The sequence below is a fragment of the Phyllostomus hastatus genome, unplaced genomic scaffold (assembly GCF_019186645.2).
Source record: "Phyllostomus hastatus isolate PE091 unplaced genomic scaffold, TTU_PhHast_1.1 phas_scaffold_46, whole genome shotgun sequence".
NCBI classification, from domain to species: Eukaryota; Metazoa; Chordata; class Mammalia; order Chiroptera; family Phyllostomidae; genus Phyllostomus; species Phyllostomus hastatus.
Window position 1 is genome coordinate 15,622,396 of NW_025334032.1, and position 18,851 is coordinate 15,641,246.

General features: G+C 36.3%; 1 pseudogene; it reads right to left on the reverse strand.

The window, feature by feature from the left end:
* Positions 1-1,160: 1,160 nt before the first annotated feature.
* On the reverse strand, positions 1,161-1,704 carry LOC123807741 (annotated as a pseudogene).
* Between the last annotated feature and the right edge of the window lie 17,147 nt (positions 1,705-18,851).

An 18,851-nucleotide genomic window follows, 5' to 3' on the forward strand; every position in this document is an offset into this window, starting at 1 on the left:
TCAGTTTATTGATTTTGGATGGTTCTGGCTCCTTTTGGAGGTCACTTCCTGGATAATCATGTCTGGAAACAGTAATTTGCCATTCACTCATCACCAGAGTTTGGACTGTTGTAATGACCTACTTGCGATCAAAGAAAAGGTGTTTCCTTTTATATTCAATAGGTGGACTCCCTTCAACAATAATAGATACATACCTTTACTAGTCTTTCCAACTGGCCTGCGTAAGAGGTGGCAAGCATCGATACTCTCAGAGGCACAGACAAGATTCTCTGTCTCCAGATAAGCCAGTCCCAATAGCCTAATGCCATTTCCTAGATCAGTTCTTGCGTCTGTCATGAAAGGTGACTGGAAATGTATCCTTCTATAAACACATAATTACATAATTTTTTTCCAGAGGAGGGAAGTAACATTTTGGTTTTGTTTTATTGATCACATAGGAAAACTGATGAAAAGTTAAAGTTTTGTATTTAAACCAAGTAAGTTAATTTCTATTCCTTACACTTTCACATTTTTAGAGAAGAGAATTAAGACTCATGAAGGTATTGCAATAAATAAATGCAGACATAGTGTTTCTTTTTCAATGGTAAAAAGGTAACTAGGTTATAGTTGGGAGGTATAACTCATGTGACATCTTAACATGTGGTTACAGGACACCATTTTCAACTGCTTAGAAGGAAATAAACAGAAGAAAGAGTAGAAGGTTTTTTTTTTTTTGCGGGGGGAGGTCATTGTTGTTTTTTAATAAGCTAAGGAACTTAAAGCCAGTATCTGAGCAGGTCTCCACTGGGCTGGAACTGGCTGGCACACACATTACCAGTTTCTGCAGTGAGAATGTATGCATAATTTATGGAAGTGTTTGAATGTCCAAAGCTTGTCTAATTGTCTTTCTGGACTGACTTTTTTTAACCATAGAGAACTGACAATTCAGTTTTATTCAGAGCAAAGAGGAAAGAAACTTTTTGATTATACTGGAAGAAACTCAGCCATAGGTTTGGAGTCTATACCCAAACTACACATGCAATGAGGGCAGTACTCTGCTAATACAGTTGATTCGCTGCTGCATTTGTCTACTGTTAGTCTAATATTAACAATTATAAACAGAGCAGTGCAACTAGTATTTGGAACAATCCTTACAGTGTTACAGTGTCAGGCACAACATTTCACTTTTCTTCGAACCACTGGCTCTCTTTGCCTACCTGGGCTTCCTCTTCTTCGGTAAAGTTTTTGACTTTGAAGGCCTTGCAAGTCTCTTCAGGAGTCTTCTCCTTGATCATATTGGCAACAGTCTTGCATGTAACATCAAGCAAATCTTTGATGTCTAAATAGTTTGCAGACAGAATAAGTTAAAAAAATGTTCCTTGGTGAACTTTCAGGAGTTCTTGGTCCCATACAGGGATATCATCAGTTCATTTTTCTTTGTTCTCATCATCCTCAAGAAGAGGAGGGTCATCCTTGTGCTGGGTGCACCACTGTTTTTAATATTGCTGCATGAACATTTGGTAGAGGAACTGGGTCATCATCGCCTTCACCATCCATTCACAGATCTTCTAACATGGTTTTGATAGTCACAGACTGTTTGGCAATTTCAAATTCAACTTCAAATATCTCTCCATCAGAGAGATGCAGAGAATATCTCTGCAACTTAATTGAAGGCTTGGTGGGCAGTAGAGAGCGGGCTGGAGGCTGACGAGAGCCAGGCAGCATCCGCAGAGAGGATAAGGAAAGGCAGAGAACCAGGTAACTTTCTTAATGTACAGATTCTGACCAGGAATTTGTACCAAACCCAAACCCAAATTCGACACCCAAAAAGACCTCACATGTGCAAAGTACAAGAAATAAACACAAATATTCACTTTATACTCACCCATACACTGAAATCATGTAGTTTGATGTTTATTTGTTCATTTTGTTTTTATTATACAAAATTCAATTCAACCATTTGAATTTTCCTCTAAGCGAAATCTGAATTAACATTTTATTCAGGCCCACATAGGTGTGATTGTGAAAAGAAATCTTCGAGACTGTATGCCATTTCAAGACAGAAAAAGGTTTCTTGTTTTTTTCATGATATTCAAGAATAATTCATAAGTATGTGCAAGCCACCAATTTCCAGCATATTTTATTTTACTGAAAACTCATCTTCACATTATAGTGTATTAAAATGGTTGTGTAGTTTATATATGGATATCACATACAGATAAAGTTTCTTACCTCAAGCATGGGAAAATATCTTCACCTTATGTGGAAGAAATGAAAAACTATATACGCCAGAGCCTCTTGAGTCAAGACCACCGAATAGTGATATAATCATTTGGATGCAGATAGGATCTCTTGTCAAAATGCCCTTGGGACCTCCAGGTCTCTCCACCTCAAGGAGTGACAAACCCATTTTAGGACTTTGGCCATCCCTGGCAGTCATTGAAGGAATCTTGGTCAATTCTTCCACATCACCTGTCTCCTCTTTCAGAAGAAGGTAAACAAGCCATAGATTCCTCTTGGATTAAAATATATTCTCTTCATATAAATTGAGAATCATTAGACAGGATGCTGGGTCTTTCTCAGCTTTAGTATCCATTTTTATCAAACAAAGATGGTATTCCTTGCCCCGCTAGGGTGATACTGATGATTAAACTAGTCAGTGTCTGCAAAGGGACTAACCAGGCCTGTAAGACCTCTTCTGGCCCCTCTCCTGGTTCATTCCACCTGGGGCCCAGGCACCCACAGATAGCTCCACTGTCTTCCGATTCTTATCGGAATACATCTTCTTTCAGCACACATCTTCTTTTCTCTGTTTTTATTTCTCTTTCTAATCATTTTTTATTCTTCCTAGCCTCCTTTTCTATTGTAAAGTAAACTTCAGACTAAAGTGTGACATGAATGCAAAAAGAGCACAAATGTTAAGCACCCAGTGAATTAATTCTGGAAAACACATCCAAGTATCTAGAACCTAGATCAAGAAGTAGATCATTACCAGCACCAGAAACCTCCCTCACACAGAACACCTACTCACCCCACATGGAGGTCACCATCCTGCTGACTTACCTCACCACAAACCAATTCTTCTTGGATTTTATAGCATGTACTCTCAAGTCTAGCTTTTTTCACTCCACATCATAGTTGTAAAAAATCCCCTTCTTGTTTGCTAACTGCATAGCAGGGCTCAGAAAACATTTTCTGTAAATGACCAGACAGTAAATATTCTCTCTTTCTGGGCTTTGCAGATCTCTGCCGGACTCCTCACTTCTGGCATTGTTGCACAAAAAGCAACCATAATATGTAAACACTTGTTTCTGACTGAGTTGTATGCTAATAAAACTTTATTTATGGATGCTGAAATTTAGATTATATATCATTCTCACATGCTATGAAATATTCTTCTTTTAACTTTTTCAAAATATTTTACAGTAAAAATGTAAAAACCATTCTTAGTTTGCAGGCTGTAAGAAACAGGTGATGGTTCATTTAGGCAATCTATATTTCATGAACATTTTCTTTCCATTTATGACCCAGAACAAAAGTTTCTCAATTAAAGCTGATACATATAAAAGCAATGATAATCCTATGTCTAAAGGAAAATGAAAACCATTAATTTTGAAGAAAAATTGAACATTTAGAAAAAAACACTTTTTATCAACATCTAGTATCTTTAAAAATACATAAAAATCCCCTTTAGTAAATCTGCAAAATTACTTATCACTTTATTTTCTTATAATAAAATCTGGTTAATCTTAAGTAAGAGTATTTCCTCCCCACACACAAAAATAGAGAGGGAAACACTCTAATTCATTTCTGTTTTAATTATGGGCTTTGCAAGGCATTGTTTTCTTTTGTGTGGCCATTTAGTCTGTCAGGATATTCAAACCACTTATTGAAACAATAGATTTGGATGGAGAGACTTGGGGTCCTATTATAACTTCAATTTTAATAGTGTTTCCATGGGAAAAATAACAGCATTTAACTTACAAATGAACATCTAAAACACAACTAATTTGAAAATTGGGGGTTGCCTATAAATGTAATTTATTTAACTATTTTTTATATCCCATTGAAACCCAATAGATGATAAAGAGATAGAATGGGAGTTTGTAGAGGAAAGATAGAATGTCACCATTCTTTCCTTTACATATTTAACAGTAAACATGTTGAGTGACTTCTATGAAAACACATCACCACCTGTCATTGTGAGTATAAGTTGACCTTGACAAATGTTGCTCTAATTAGGGAAATAAGGCAAACAGTTCTGAAACATTAGGAAATAATACAAGTGGTATAGGATTAGGTAACAAATGAGTCTTAGAGACAACCCTTACTGTAAGAGTTCACAAGTGGGAGACATCATTATAGGATAGATTAGAGAAAGAAAGTTCCATGGGGAAGGTAAGAACTGAGCTTTGCTTTTGCAATGGACACAATGTGGATAGGTGTTTTTCACGTAAAATAGTATTCTGAACAGAGGAAATGGTGTGAGCAAAAGGACAAAGGTAGAACACAGCAAGGCAGATTTCCCTGTCAGAGGAAAACAATATTTGTTCTTTTGTTACTGAATTGTAGGTAGTCCTTTTAAAATTTGGAAGTTAACCCCTTGTCAGATAAATGGTTTGCAAATATTTTCTCCAATTCCATAGACTATCTTTTAATTTTGTAGTGGAACCTGTGTATCAAAGAGATACTGTATTTCCATGTTTATTGCAGCATTATTCACAATAGCCAAGATATGGAAAAAACTTAAATGTCCATTAAAGGGTGAATAAAGAAAATGTGAGATAAATAAATATATAAATAGAAAATATATATATATTATATGTAATAATATATTATAATATATATGAGAATATATATATATTCTCAATCATTTTCATATACAACAATGAGGGTGGTCCTGGAGGATATTGTTTAAGTGAAATAAACCAGAGAAAGACAAATATTGTATGAAGTCATTTATTTGTGATATCTAAGACAGTTAAACTCAAAGAATAAAGAACATAATGCTGATTGTCAGGGGAAAGAGGAAATGCAGAAGTGAAGGTCAAAGGGTACAAAGTTTCATTTTTGCAGAGTAAATAAGTTCTCATGATTCACTATAGAGCATAATGCCTGTAGCTAACAGTACTGTATTATACACTTAAAATTTGCTAGGAGGATAGATGTTATATTAAGTGTTCTTAACAAATAATAACAGTAGCGATAAGGGGCAGATAGAAATTTTGGGAGATGATAGATATGTCTGAGGCCTTGAACATGATGACAATTTCATGAGTGGATGCTATTCCAAACTCAGTGCCTTGTATACATTAAATATGTGCAGCTTTTTATGTGTCAATCATACCCCAACAGAGTGGATAAAAAAAGAAAACAACATTAGTGGACTTATGCAGCAGGTGAGTGTAGGAGAAAGGTAGATTCAGGTCAGAATTTGGCAGATTTTAAAGACTGAAGAGTAAAGAATTAATAAAAGTAACATTTTATGAATGATAAACCAAAAGGCATGCTAAGAATGAGTTGGGGGAAAAAGCCTGAAAGTAAATCAACCAGTCCCAAAGCCAAGAATATAAGTACATATGTGAAGTGATAAAATAATGACAGCTATGAAAATGGAAACACACAGATGTGAGATAGGTGGCAGTTAGCAGAAAGGAGGAAAAAAATATTCCATTCCATGTTTTTAAATGTGTATGAGTTGGAAAACATTGTTATCACTGACAGAAATAGGGAAATGTGAGGAAGGAGCTAATTTTAGTAGAGAAAGGAGTTTGGTTTTCATTGTGTTGAACTTAATCATTAATCCACAGTGATTGACTATTGCATAACAACTTTGATTTTCCACAGGAAATTTTACAGTCTATGGCTGGGGGAGGCAAAAATACACCCCACAGGCAAATTCTGCTCTTCAAATGCTTTTAGGAATAAAGTTTTATTTGGAACACAGCTTGCCCATTCTTTACATATTGCTTCTGGCTGCTTTTGCACCGCAACAGCAGATTTGACCATTTGTGACAGAGACTATCTGTCCTGCAAGCTAAAATGAAAACACATTGAGGTTGACTACTGGTTGACAAGAAAGGAACAGGTACCCTAGGAAGCAGAGACAGAACTTTCCAAAGTTACGCACATAACCATGGAATCTGCAAGGCACTTCAATAGTTTCTAAGGAAACCTAAGTAGATCCCATGCAATGGAACTTGAAAAGCAATTCTGATTCAAATGAAAAAAAAGGAACATACCTGAAAGCATGAAGTTCATGAACTGGTGTCCATCAGGTAGATAATCTACAGGCTCAGATTTTTTGCAGTTTATATACATAATTTTAAGATAAACATACAACCAGAAAGGTAGACTGCTGAAAATACACTAGGCTAAAGTTCCAAAGACGTGAAGTTAGAAAATTTTAACGAGTGACAAAAAGGTCATTTTAGTATATTCAAAATATAAAGGAGAACCAGAAAGGCATAACAGAATGCAGAGAAGAGTGTAGGCTCCGGAACTGGTCATATTTAGGTTTAAATCTTGTCTTTGTCCTTGTCGTTCCAGGTGAGCTTGGTAGCTTTCCAGCCTGTACACACTGTGACTTGATTGTGGTTTTTATCTATAAAATATTGATGATAAGCATACCTACCTCAGAGGACTGACGTGAATGAAATATATTTGGTATAGTATGTGGTCCATAACAAGAGCTCATTATACATTTACCCTTACCATCATTTTTTAGAAGAATTTTTCAATTACAGTTTACATTTAAGACTATTTTGTACCGGTTTCAGGTATAGACCTTAGTGGTCAGAAACCATATACCCTACACTGTGCTCCCCTCATTATCCCAAGTACCTGCCTGGCATTGCACATAGTCACCCTCATCATCATTATTAATCTAAATAGTTTTAAGCATGGTTTGAGAGAATTTTAGAAAGGGAAGTATAAGTTAAAAAATAAACCACAAAATAGTATAGCAGTATTTTATAGATACAAATATATAATATATACATATATTATAAATACACATATGTTTATATATATATAAATTATCAAATAGATATATATACACACAAATTTTTCCCAGCTTTATTGAAGTATAGTTGACAATTAAAAGTTGTATACATTTAAGGTTTACAACCTATAAATAATATGTAATACATTAAAATTTACATCAAAATGGTAATTATTAAATATTTGTGGCAGGCAAGAATAAACTGGAACCTGATAGGAAAATAGCCACATCCTACAAGAAACAGTTGACATGAGGAAAAGCAGACACAGAATCTTTAAAAGTTGTCTTTGTTTTGTAAAGTTTCATGACTACACCTAGAATTAATGAAGTTATAAGGGACAAATTTCAGATTAGTAAGGTCCTAATCATGTGATGCTTGTCTGAGCTTTCTGGGGGAAGAATAATTTATCAAATGAGTTCCCACTATGCCCCAGCCCTGCATTATATGAGTTACTTGCATTTTCTCCTTTATGGCTTATATCACTTTGTGGGATGTTGAGATTTCTCTCTAAGGAAAAGAGTCCCTTTGGAGAACCTCTCAAAAGAGAGATGAATTCTAGCATAAAGTGGTAAAAAAAATCACAGAATCTATAATATCCATTCGGAACCCAAGGGTTTTGGCCTTCACAGTCTTTTACAGGCTGGGCAGAAGGGAAGTAAGCATCATGACTATTTGGAAGCTGAGAGGCTGGGACACATTGAGAGGCTGGTGCAGGAAAGAGGTCTCACAGGACCATGCCTCTAGATGCACATCAACTCTGAGGTTCTTTCCTACAGGCAGGGCCATAATAAAAAGTAGAGAAAAAGTGTTTCCTGGGGGGAACTCCATTTATGGACCCTTCAGACCCTGTATTCCTGAGAGGAGGAGAATGAAGAGAATATAGGTTCTAGAATTATAAAAAGAAATTAAAAAAACTAAGATCCACATAAAAGAAAGAATCCTTTAGAGGACACATGGGTCTATATTTTTTGGCCTTCCTGTTTCTCTATTTCCTTTTTTCCCCATGCCCTAACCAGGTATCTCACCCTTCATGACCAAAAGGCTCTGAAATTAACATGTTTTGTTGTTTCATTTTTATTTGTCATTATTATCCTTAGAAATACAATGCATGAACTTTGGTACTGAAGAAGTGGGAGGTGTTGTATTGTAGGCCCCCTACAATTACAAGACTAAGAACCCATTTCTAAAGCCTCTCAACTGGCACATGACCCCTTGAAAGTGCTGTTATCACCAGGCCCCATTCCCTTTGCATTTCATGATAATTTCCATAAGTCACTGAGGTCTGCCTAACTTCTGGTTGGCCCATGGATTTTTTTAATGCAATCATTTTCTTTGCCTGCACAATGGACTTAGTTTACCTATTTTGTATCAAGAAGGACACTAATAACCCTACCCATGCCACAGCTGACCATTACTAAGGAAGAAAGTTCTTTTTTATGTGATTCACAAAGTATTGTTTAATATGATTTCTAAAGTTAAGCTTTAGAAGTATTCTGAACTATAGCAAAATTATTGGAAAATTTAAAAATATTTGTTTAATTATCTAAAGAGGCCACTTGAGATGGTCACATGCATTTGGCTGTATCATTCCAACACATTTGTGAAAAAGAATAAAACTTATTTCCTTTTTTTATAGTCCCACATTTATTCTTAGACTACTCTGAAGATGCAACAAAGCATTTCATTTTTATATTTGCAAAACTGGTTTATCAGCCTTTCTGTGGTTGTCATGGCTATTGCTCCCTTGATTCCTATGAGAGAGTATAGGAGAAGAAAAGTGGTGTCCCATTACATTTGCTTCTGAGAGTGAGTGTGCATAACGTAGTCTACTGAACAGAGAATGGAATGAAAGGAATACATAAGAATACAAAGGGCACATTTTAATTATGGATGCCATGTATGTTACCAACGTCAGGGTGCCGACATAGCCACTGTAGCCTAATTCAAAGTGTTAAACAAAATCCCCTAAATACATGGATGCCCCAAGTGTCACCCAGCTGTCTTATGACTGACATTTAATTTTGAAAGATATGACTGCCCTTTGTATTTCCTGTGTTCTTTACAAACCTGTTTATCAAATGTATAGAACACTTTTGTTTATGATAGCTTATGATTAATCATTCACCAAGGACACAGCCCTTTGTACCTGTTATTGTCAAGCATTTGTTTGGACTGCATTTGACCCTTTGTACCGAGTGGTCTGTGTTGGAACTCTTTGAAAACAATCCACCTGGTTGAATGTGCACAGGGTACTTACTGAAATCCTGTGGCGCTGTTGCTATAACATTCTGCTACATAAGAGAGACCAAAATTACAATTTTGGTTAAAAAATCAAACTTATTGTCACCCGAAAATACATCTATTCATCCTGAGTTACTTGTAAGCATTCTGAAGTGAAATTTTAAACACTGTTTTGAACAATGGATGACCATTTTGTGACAAAGGGTGTTGCATGGAGTATGCCTCTGCAAAAAACAAGAGAGGGCTGGAACAAGACTAGCCCTGGTCTTTGCTTTAAGTGTGACAATCAGAGTCCTTTTCAAGCACACCTCAAGGAAGTATATCCATACATATGATTACTTAGTGACCAGAGAATCTTGATCTCCAAAACAACAGCACAGGTCAGAAGGAAGAACAGTATGTGCTACTGTATTTGATTAATCAATCACCATTTAGACAACTCAGATGAGTAACTGTCTCTGTTTTCATATCTTCTCTTTCACTCACACAGTCAACAAACATTCATAGCAAGGCTGCCATTTGTGAAGCAACTTGCAAAAATCAATTAGGGTGATCCATGAATTCCAGGCATTTATAATCTCACTCTGGGCATGAATATACCTACACGTAACTTCAAAATGAAGTTGTAAATGTGTATTCCACCTGTCTAATACAGATAATAATTGTTAAGAGTTCAGAGTAGAATTATATACTTGTAATCTTTTATTCAGAGACCATTTTACAGTATAGATTTTGTGTTAAGGAATGGCAAGTAAGATTTTAATGGGAAAAAGATGTTAAGACAAGGAAGTAGAGGCAGTAAAGTTACAGGGCCAAGAATTAATTTAAAAAGTTTGTCTAGACAAGGGAGTTAATGAATAGGGTTAGTTTGAGATGTGACTATAAATGGAGGTAATATAGGTAACTTATTGTATTATGAGTTTTGATGAGCTGTCAAAGGGTGGGAAAAAGGTGCCACATTATTAGACAAAACTAGAATAACTATTTAAGCTCTAGAAGTAAGAGAGCAAATTGTAATATTTTTGTAAATGTAAAATACAATGATATTTACAGGTATTATAATATTTTCATACCATTTTTTTAGTTTAAGAATTTCTCCATGAGAAATCTGATGTACCTACTTCGCACCTGATCTCAGAAGCTGTAAATCCATATACATAAATCTGTAAGGAATTCTCAGAATGTTTAAAAACCAATTAATTTGACATGTCATTTCTGCCCTTCTGAGTTATGAGCTTTGACCTAATAAATAGATGTTGAGGGGGGCTGTAGCAAATGTGAATCAACTTGTTTTTGTTTGTTTATTTGTTTGTTTTTAGAAAAATCCAATGATGTCCTTCATGTTTTTTTAAGTTAACAAATATCAAAATCTGACTACAAACTATGCCAATACCATGAGACTGATTTTTGCTAAAAATCATTTTCAAAAATGGCAAGTGGCCCAAATTGTCATAGGAATTTCATTTCATTTTTGAAAAAAGCTTCAAAATTCCAATGCTTACCCTGGAGACAAAGGAAGACACTAAGGTAGGAGGTTCTGTTCTGATATCCACTTGTACATAGTCCACACTTACCATTCACATACTTATTACTTCCTGCATTCTTTCATGAAACATTTATGAATGTCTAGCATATTCCAGAATGGGCTATTCTTTGAAATTATGGTATCCAGAAATAAAAGGATATTTATTTTCTTGCTGGTTGAAGATGTCACTCAGAAAAAGACAGCTATAAAATGATGACTCATTTAATCCTCTCTTCAACTAACACAAGGTACTCCATACCCTGGAAAATACAAAGACAAATAAGAAATGCTACCTCAGAGAACACCCTCTTTGGTCTCATCTCCAATTCAGAGTCTCATAGCAGTCCTCTATAAGCTTCTGTATTGATCATCACTCAGAATGTGTTTGAATAAGACCATCTGTAAAGACATTATGAAAACAAAACTATTACCTGGCTGGCGTAGCTCAGTGGATTGAGCACGGGCTGTGAACCAAAGTGTCGCAGGTTCGATTCCCAGCCAGGGTACATGCCTGGGTTGCAGGCTATAACCCCCAGCAACTGCACATTGATGTTTCTCTCTTTCTCTCTCTATCTCCCTCCCTTCCCACTCTAAAAATAAATAAATAAAATCTTTAAAAAAAAGAAAACAAAACTATTATTATCCTCATTCACTTAATGGATGATTCTCTTCAGATGTTTGAAAACATGAAATTCTAACATGTGAAAGAATGACTTCTTACTGCCTTGTTGTCTTTGCTTATCTTAATTTTTTTATTTCATCTTTAGGCTATAATACATTTCAAAAATTACTTTAAAAAAACTTTGGTCCTGGCTGGCGTAGCTCAGTGGATTGAGTGAGGGCTGTGAACCAAAGTATCACAGGTTTGATTCCCAGTTAGGGCACATGCCTGGGTTGCAGGCCAGGTCCCCAGTGGGGGCCACATGAAAGGCAACTACACATTGATGTTTCTCTCTCTCTCTTTCTCCCTCCTTCCCCTCTCTAAAAATAAATAAATAAAATCTTAAAAAAAAACTTTACATTTACTGATTTGAAAAAGAGAGAGATACATTTGTTATTCCACTTATTGATATATTCATTGGTTGATTCTTGTATGTGCCCTCACTGGGGACCAAACCCACAACCTTGGCATATTGAGATGGTGCACTAACAATTTAGCTGCACCAACAACTTAGCTACCTGGCCAAGGTGAGTAACTAGTTAAATCTTGATCACTTATGGAAATTTATAGGGATATAGCTTGGACTATCTAAAGCAGCTCCGAAAGCTTTATTGAAATCTAATTCATAAACCATAAAATTCACTCTTTTAAAGTGTACAATTCAATTTTTTAAAATGTATTCAAAGAGTTGTAAAACCATTGCCACTGTATAATTATCACTTACCTACTTTCTATATCTATGAATTTGCCTATTCTGGAAATTTCATATAAATGGAGTCACACAATACGTGATCTCTTATTATTGCTTCTTTCATTTGGCATAATAATGTTTTAAAGGTTCATCCATGTTGTAGCATGTATTTGAACTTTATTGTTTTTATAAAATATTGAATATTCCATTGTGTAAATATACCACATTTTGTTTATCCATCTATCTGTTGATGAACATTTGGGTTATTTCCAATTTGGCTATTATGAAAAATGCTGATAAGAACATTTGTGTACAGACATGTTTTGCATAGACATAAGTTTTCACTTCTCTTGAACGTATACCTGGGGTAAAATTTTTGGGCCATATGGTAATTCTAGGCTTAATATTTTGAGGAAATGCCAAAGTATTTTCCAAAGAGGCTGCACCATTTTACATTCCCACCAGCAATGGATGAGAGTTCTAATTTCTCCACATCATCACCAACACTGGAATTTTGTACTTGCATGTGGATAATGTGTCTTAATTTCTGAGAATTCATTTCAAAGAATATGATGAAAGCACACTATAATGATCTTTTTTAGGGGAGGTAAGAGATGGTATCTTTTTTTCATGCTGACAGCTTCTCAAATCCCTGTGTCACCCTGCATACCAGGATTCTAGGATTTCTGAAAGGGAATTCCCCACAGCCATTTCACACTCTCCATGTGGCACAGTCATTCTCTCAAGCTCTCCCTGGTGCAGGAGAGAACAGGGCTTTGAGGCCTTCCATGGATCTCCCTAACTCAGACAAAGAATATAGTGTGTAAGCTGAGAGAAATCAGGCAATGTATGTTCTTTAGGACTGTAAGGCTGAAGAACTCATGTTTTGCCTCCCATTTCATAGTGGTTATTTACACATTCAAATTGGAACTTTGACTTTTTTCATGACTACTGTGTATCTTTTATGAACCCAGTGCCCAGTAATCTGATAAAGTTTTTATAGTGTTAATGGCCAAATATTTCCCTCAGGCACATTCCTTAGGCAAAATTAAGATGCACAGCATGCTCCAAGATGATAGCCAGTGAGTTTTCAAGAATTCATGACTTGAATAACATGCTCAATTTACACACCTTTTAAAAGTTAGCATAGATTGCTAGTGACCTACAAATACTTGAAATTCTATTGAAATGCTATCATGTGAAAATTTATAGTATGCTCAGGGCAAGAGTTCAATCTTACTCAATATGGAACTTCATAAGTAAACAACCATAGAATATGCATGATTTTAGATATGAATGTGTATGCAAAAGTGTGGTTGATTTAACAAGCTAAGGTAAAGGGTCTTTGGTAAATTATGTTGGCATGTTTACATCACATGTTACTATTTGAAACTGTTAAATCACACACACAGGCACATACACGCATTATTGGATGACACCATCCTTACAACCTTATTCCCAATACACTACTGTCATAAAGTGCTTTGCAGGTCCCAGCATTTTTAGCCCCTAAAAAAAATGCTAAATAATTCTAAAAGTCCCATGGTTTTTTTCAAGTATTTGGTACATTTTTTCAAATGTACCAAAAAACTATGGTACATTTACACAATGGAATTCTATGCAGCAGAAAGAAAGGAGCTCCTACTCTTTGCAACAGCATGGATGGAACTGGAAAGGATTATGCTAAGTGAAATAAGCCAGGTGGTGAAAGACAAATACCATACGATCTCATCTTTTACAGGAATCTAAACAACAAAACAAACAAACAAGCAAAATATAACCAAAGACACTGAAATTGAGAACAGGCTGACAGTGAGCAGAGGGGAGAAGGGATGGAATATCAGGGGGCAAGGGGAAGGGTTTGAAGGAACTAGTATAAAGGACACATGGACAATAACAAGGGGGAGGGTGGAGGTGGGAGGGAAATGGGGAGAGCTGAGGGGGTGGGCTGGGATGGGGGGTAAAGGGTAGAAAACTGTACTTGAACAAAAATTAAAATAAAAAAACAATAAATAAAAATAATTCTATATGTTAAAATTATTAGATTAAACAATTCTCAAAGGTATTCATCTCTATTTGTTGTGACCTTTTATACTGTTATTATTCTGGATATTGAGTCAATGTCAGTGACTGTGGCTGATGAATTTTCTCATAAACAAAAATTGGGCAAATGGAAAGAGGTTTCAGTGTATCTACAGAGACCTGTAGTTTCTTCTACTTTTAACTGAAGGATATTGTCTCCATTCTCTGCCTCCTAGTGCTGACCAAGACCTTTACATTAAATGTTACAAACTTAGCAATGCCTTTTCTTAATTGTGCAAGATACTGTAACCTAGATAAAATATTATAGCTAGAACCACCCTATTGCCTCAAGTACAGGGTTAGAAATTGTAGAATCCTTACACATGACTTCAGCTTCACCAGGCCATGTTCTGGTAAAAGACAATCCAAAAGTTCAGTGGGTCAAATGCTCTGTGAAGACTCCAAGGAGAATTGCATGTCCCACTCCACTCTTATGGACCTCTATCATAGTGCCTCCACCACACCCTGCCCTCATCTGCACGTGTTCATCACTCCCTAGAAGGTAAGCCATGGGGCAAGACTCAGGTCTTGACTATCTTTGTATTTCCAGTGTCTGTCGTATGGTAGGTCTTTAATAAATACTTGGTTGCTGATCACTATCATCCCCTAATTCTCTTGCAAAAGAAAGAATATCTGTTAAAACTTCCACTAAGTTGCACACATTTATTAGCACAGGAGAAGCAAAACTTTATCTTTATCCTCTTAGGGAATCCAGTTGGTCCTGAGGATTAAATTGACATAAAACAGATTACCAGGTGAAAACATGTAGATTTTTACATGAACATGGGAGGCCCTATGGAATAATGAAGATCCAGAGAAGTGGCAAAATCTTAGTGCCCATTTACTAGATTGAACAAAGAGAGGCAAATTTGAAAAAGTGACCCCTTCATAAGGTTGCTTTAGAGAAATGAATGAGTTGTATGTGTGTATATTTATGTGTTTTATGACAGTGCCTGGCATTTCATTGGTTCTATAGAAGTATGAATTATTACTTTAAGTTTAAGAAAATGAAATGATGTCCTGGTGAGTGTGGCTCAGTTGGGGTATCATCGCATAAACCTGAAGGTCATGGGTTCAAGTCCCCAGTGTATATAAGGGTGTGTATAAAAGAGAACCAACTAATGTTTCTCTCTCACATCAATATTTCTCTCCCTATTTTTCACCCTTCCTTTGTTGCTTTTAAAATCAGTAAGTATGTCCATCGGTCAGAATTTTTTTAAGTTTTTAAAAAATCAAAAAGAAAATGATCTGTCTAGGTAACTGATATTTCCACCATATTTTAGGCCAATATGGCTCCCTGATAATGATACCCCTAAAAAAGTGTGAAAATTTGAACATATTTACTTTGCATACAAACTCAGATGACTTTAATTTAAACTTAACATGTAGCTTATGAAAATAAATTATTAATTTAGCTAGCAATCAAATTCCAAACAAATCCCTGATCATGAAGCATCTTACTATTTTTTGTTCTTCCCAGCTATACACACTAGCAGAGGAGAGAGAAGAGGATTTGCTCTGGGAAACTGCATGCTACCTATTTATATGTCATTATGTTATCTAGTATCCAACTATTTGTCTTGGGCTGCCTACATTATAAGCTTCTTGACTGTTTGCCTCATTCCATACTGATATGCTCACCCTGGAGGATCTCAATGAACATTAATTGAATGAATAATTGAAAATAAACCTACATGCTTTTTACTCAAATCCAAGCTTTTACTTAGCTTTAACTGTCTTGATCATATAATCACTCACCATTTACCAAGAAAAATGTACAATCAGTGGTAAGTAATTTTTTAATCTTAAATTCCACTTTCATTTTTGTTTCAATCATAAATATTAAAGGTTTGATATGATTTATGGATTTAACTTTGAACTAAACCTAGAAAATAGTCTGAGCACATGCCTAAACTTCCCTTTTCAAGGATCTCTAATTGTATCTGTTAGTTTTATTTAAATTATGTATTCTGTTCTTTGCCTACTTCAGGTAACTGGTAAAGGTGAATGTGGAAGAGTTTGCTCCATGTGGGGCAGATTCAGCTAAGTGCACACATAAAAGATGGAATTCAAAACTCGTTGATTAACCTATGGTGCATGCTTATTTTTCATTCTTGAACTATCAACATTCAATGTCCAATTCTGTAACAAAAAACTTAAATCACTGTTTGTGGATGAAAGAAAGAACATATAGCCTACATTGGCAACCCTGGAGCAATCTCTGGAGTAAAAGAATTCCATACACACAAACCCTACTCAAGGGCCTTTTTCCCCTCAGTAGAAACTCTCTACTTTTCCATCTGTCTTATCATCGTGATTTTTCAAGCACACACAGAAAGTTCTATTTATATGGGAACATATTCACATGTGGAGGAGTCTTATCAGAAAAAGATTCAAAACTTCCAAAATTAATACATCAATTGAAGGTTTCAGTCAGTTTTGCATATGATAAGACTAATCAAATTTGGCATCATAAGAACATTTATTATATGGAAAAATCTCCAAATAAATGCCTTTTGCTTATTTTCTCTTCACATTGAAGACATTCTAGATAAAGGCAGCTGGTTGCTGAATTCCACAAATGGAGAGGAAAAAGAGATTTTCTTTCGGAAACCAGGGATAGAAGTGATTTTTTATTTGCATAATTTGAAAACAACTTGAAAATAAAAATGTTTTCCACGTTCTTACTAGGCTCATACCCAAAATAAACTTTTCTAACTAAATAGTACAGGGTTATAGATAAACGACATGCTCCACGGATGAAGCATTCTGGAAAAAAGCTTAATGTATCATCTTGCTACAGATTCTCAGGCAGCCAGACAGCTTTGCCCCATCTCCATCCTGCACACTATTTATGTGTTTCCATTTGCATGAACCTACTCTAAGGTTTTGCCCGGTTGATTTTTCAAGTTAATGATAGGGCACTTGGGGAAAGATTAATGTCAGGAATGCAGAGCTTCAGCAAATTGCTGAAGAGTTTCACCATACAATTAATCTCTCTCTTTCCTACATAACAAAAGTGCGAGGGATGAATGCAGGGAAGCTGTAATAATGCAGATATCACAGGTCTGTCTGTGAGAGTTGGGGGAGTCAGCAATAAAACTCATAGGAAGATGGCTCTCTGCTCTAAGAAGGATTTATAAATCATGCCCTGCTCCCTGTGCCATCCTTCCTTGCCAAGTGCTTGTGGTACTTCAGTGCTGTTTCCATTCGGCTGTCATTGTCAGCTGTCATTGTCAGGCAACAGTCCCGACAATCGGGGTGGGTGGGAGCTGAGATGGCACCTCAATTAAAGTAATGTAATGCTCTTATCTACATGGATGTCCCCAAATATCACCTCTTCATTTCCAGCTTTATCTTCATTTGACTATGAACAATTCTCCTCCTACAATATGAAACAAATACTTCTTCCCTGCAAGGCAACATTGTGCAGCAGACTAGGTGATATTCAAAATAGTTAACTGGTAAGCCACAGAAGCAGACCAATGAGAAGGGTACAAGTCTCAGCCAAATCCCTATTAACCTCTTATTCACTGAATCATGATTTTTCTTGGGACTTAGGAAGGGGAGGGTAGATAAGACAATGGAAGCAAGAGCAACAAGAGCTTGGGAGTTGCAACTTGTCTCAAATAAGACAGTTTGTGGTTGTTTCTCTGAACCTCATCAGCACCCCTTGCACTTTCTTTTTTAAGCTTCTTAACTAGGCATGTCCAGGGCTGGCCTTAATAGGTTATCTCAATCAAATGATAACCAAATATGTCACCTCTCTCAGAATAGGTGATAGGTATTGGTAATTGTATTTATCTTTCTCCCCACCCCAAGGAACCTCCTGAATGAGGAAAGCAGTGCTTTATCAAGCCATAAACCTTCACATACCCAGCTGTGCTGACTGTCCTCACTCACGCTAAGAGAGATGCCCACTGGGATTATCTGAGCCCAAGGGTGAGTTTGCTTTTTGAGAGAAAAGAAAATTTTCCCTCTCATTCCAGTTACATAATAATTCAGGAAGGTAAGTTTAAATTTTAGAGGCTATGCCATTTGGATCCTAAGGAGCATGACCTGAGAGTGAAACAGAAATATCTGGAAAATATAGGTGCCAGACTAGTGTCCCAACAATGGGAAAGATGGCCACTGTCTGGGGCAGAGAGAACAAGGAATTTAGGTCCCCAGTGGTGTGGCTATGGAGCTGCCTAAGCCTGGGACAAGGAAATTATAACAGCTGAAATAGGCCCTCTTGCCATTTATGACATTTTTATCTATTGCTCAACATTTGGACGGGCAAACATCAACCACATCTTTTGGGCAATTCATCTCATATGAATTAGAGAACTGTCTCCATCACTAATGGTGGAACAATAATTAGTGTCACCTTTTAGGTTTTGACAGCTATCAGAACTGAGTTCTTTGATACCCTTTGTCATCTTATCTGAGATTTTGGTGAGACCAGGATTTGACTCAAACAAACCAAATTTACGGAATCCTGCTGAGTTGGTTGTCTAGAGTTGCTTTTCTCACTTACAAATTCTTACAGGCTGGGGAGCTATTAGTGCAAGGACAAAATTCCATTGTGAACTCTGCTGCCATGGCAGGACCTCAGCCAGCTGGTAGGCCTCTCTCAGCCAGCAGCTGATAGGGGGGTGAAGCTTGATACCAGCAGAGCAAATCAGA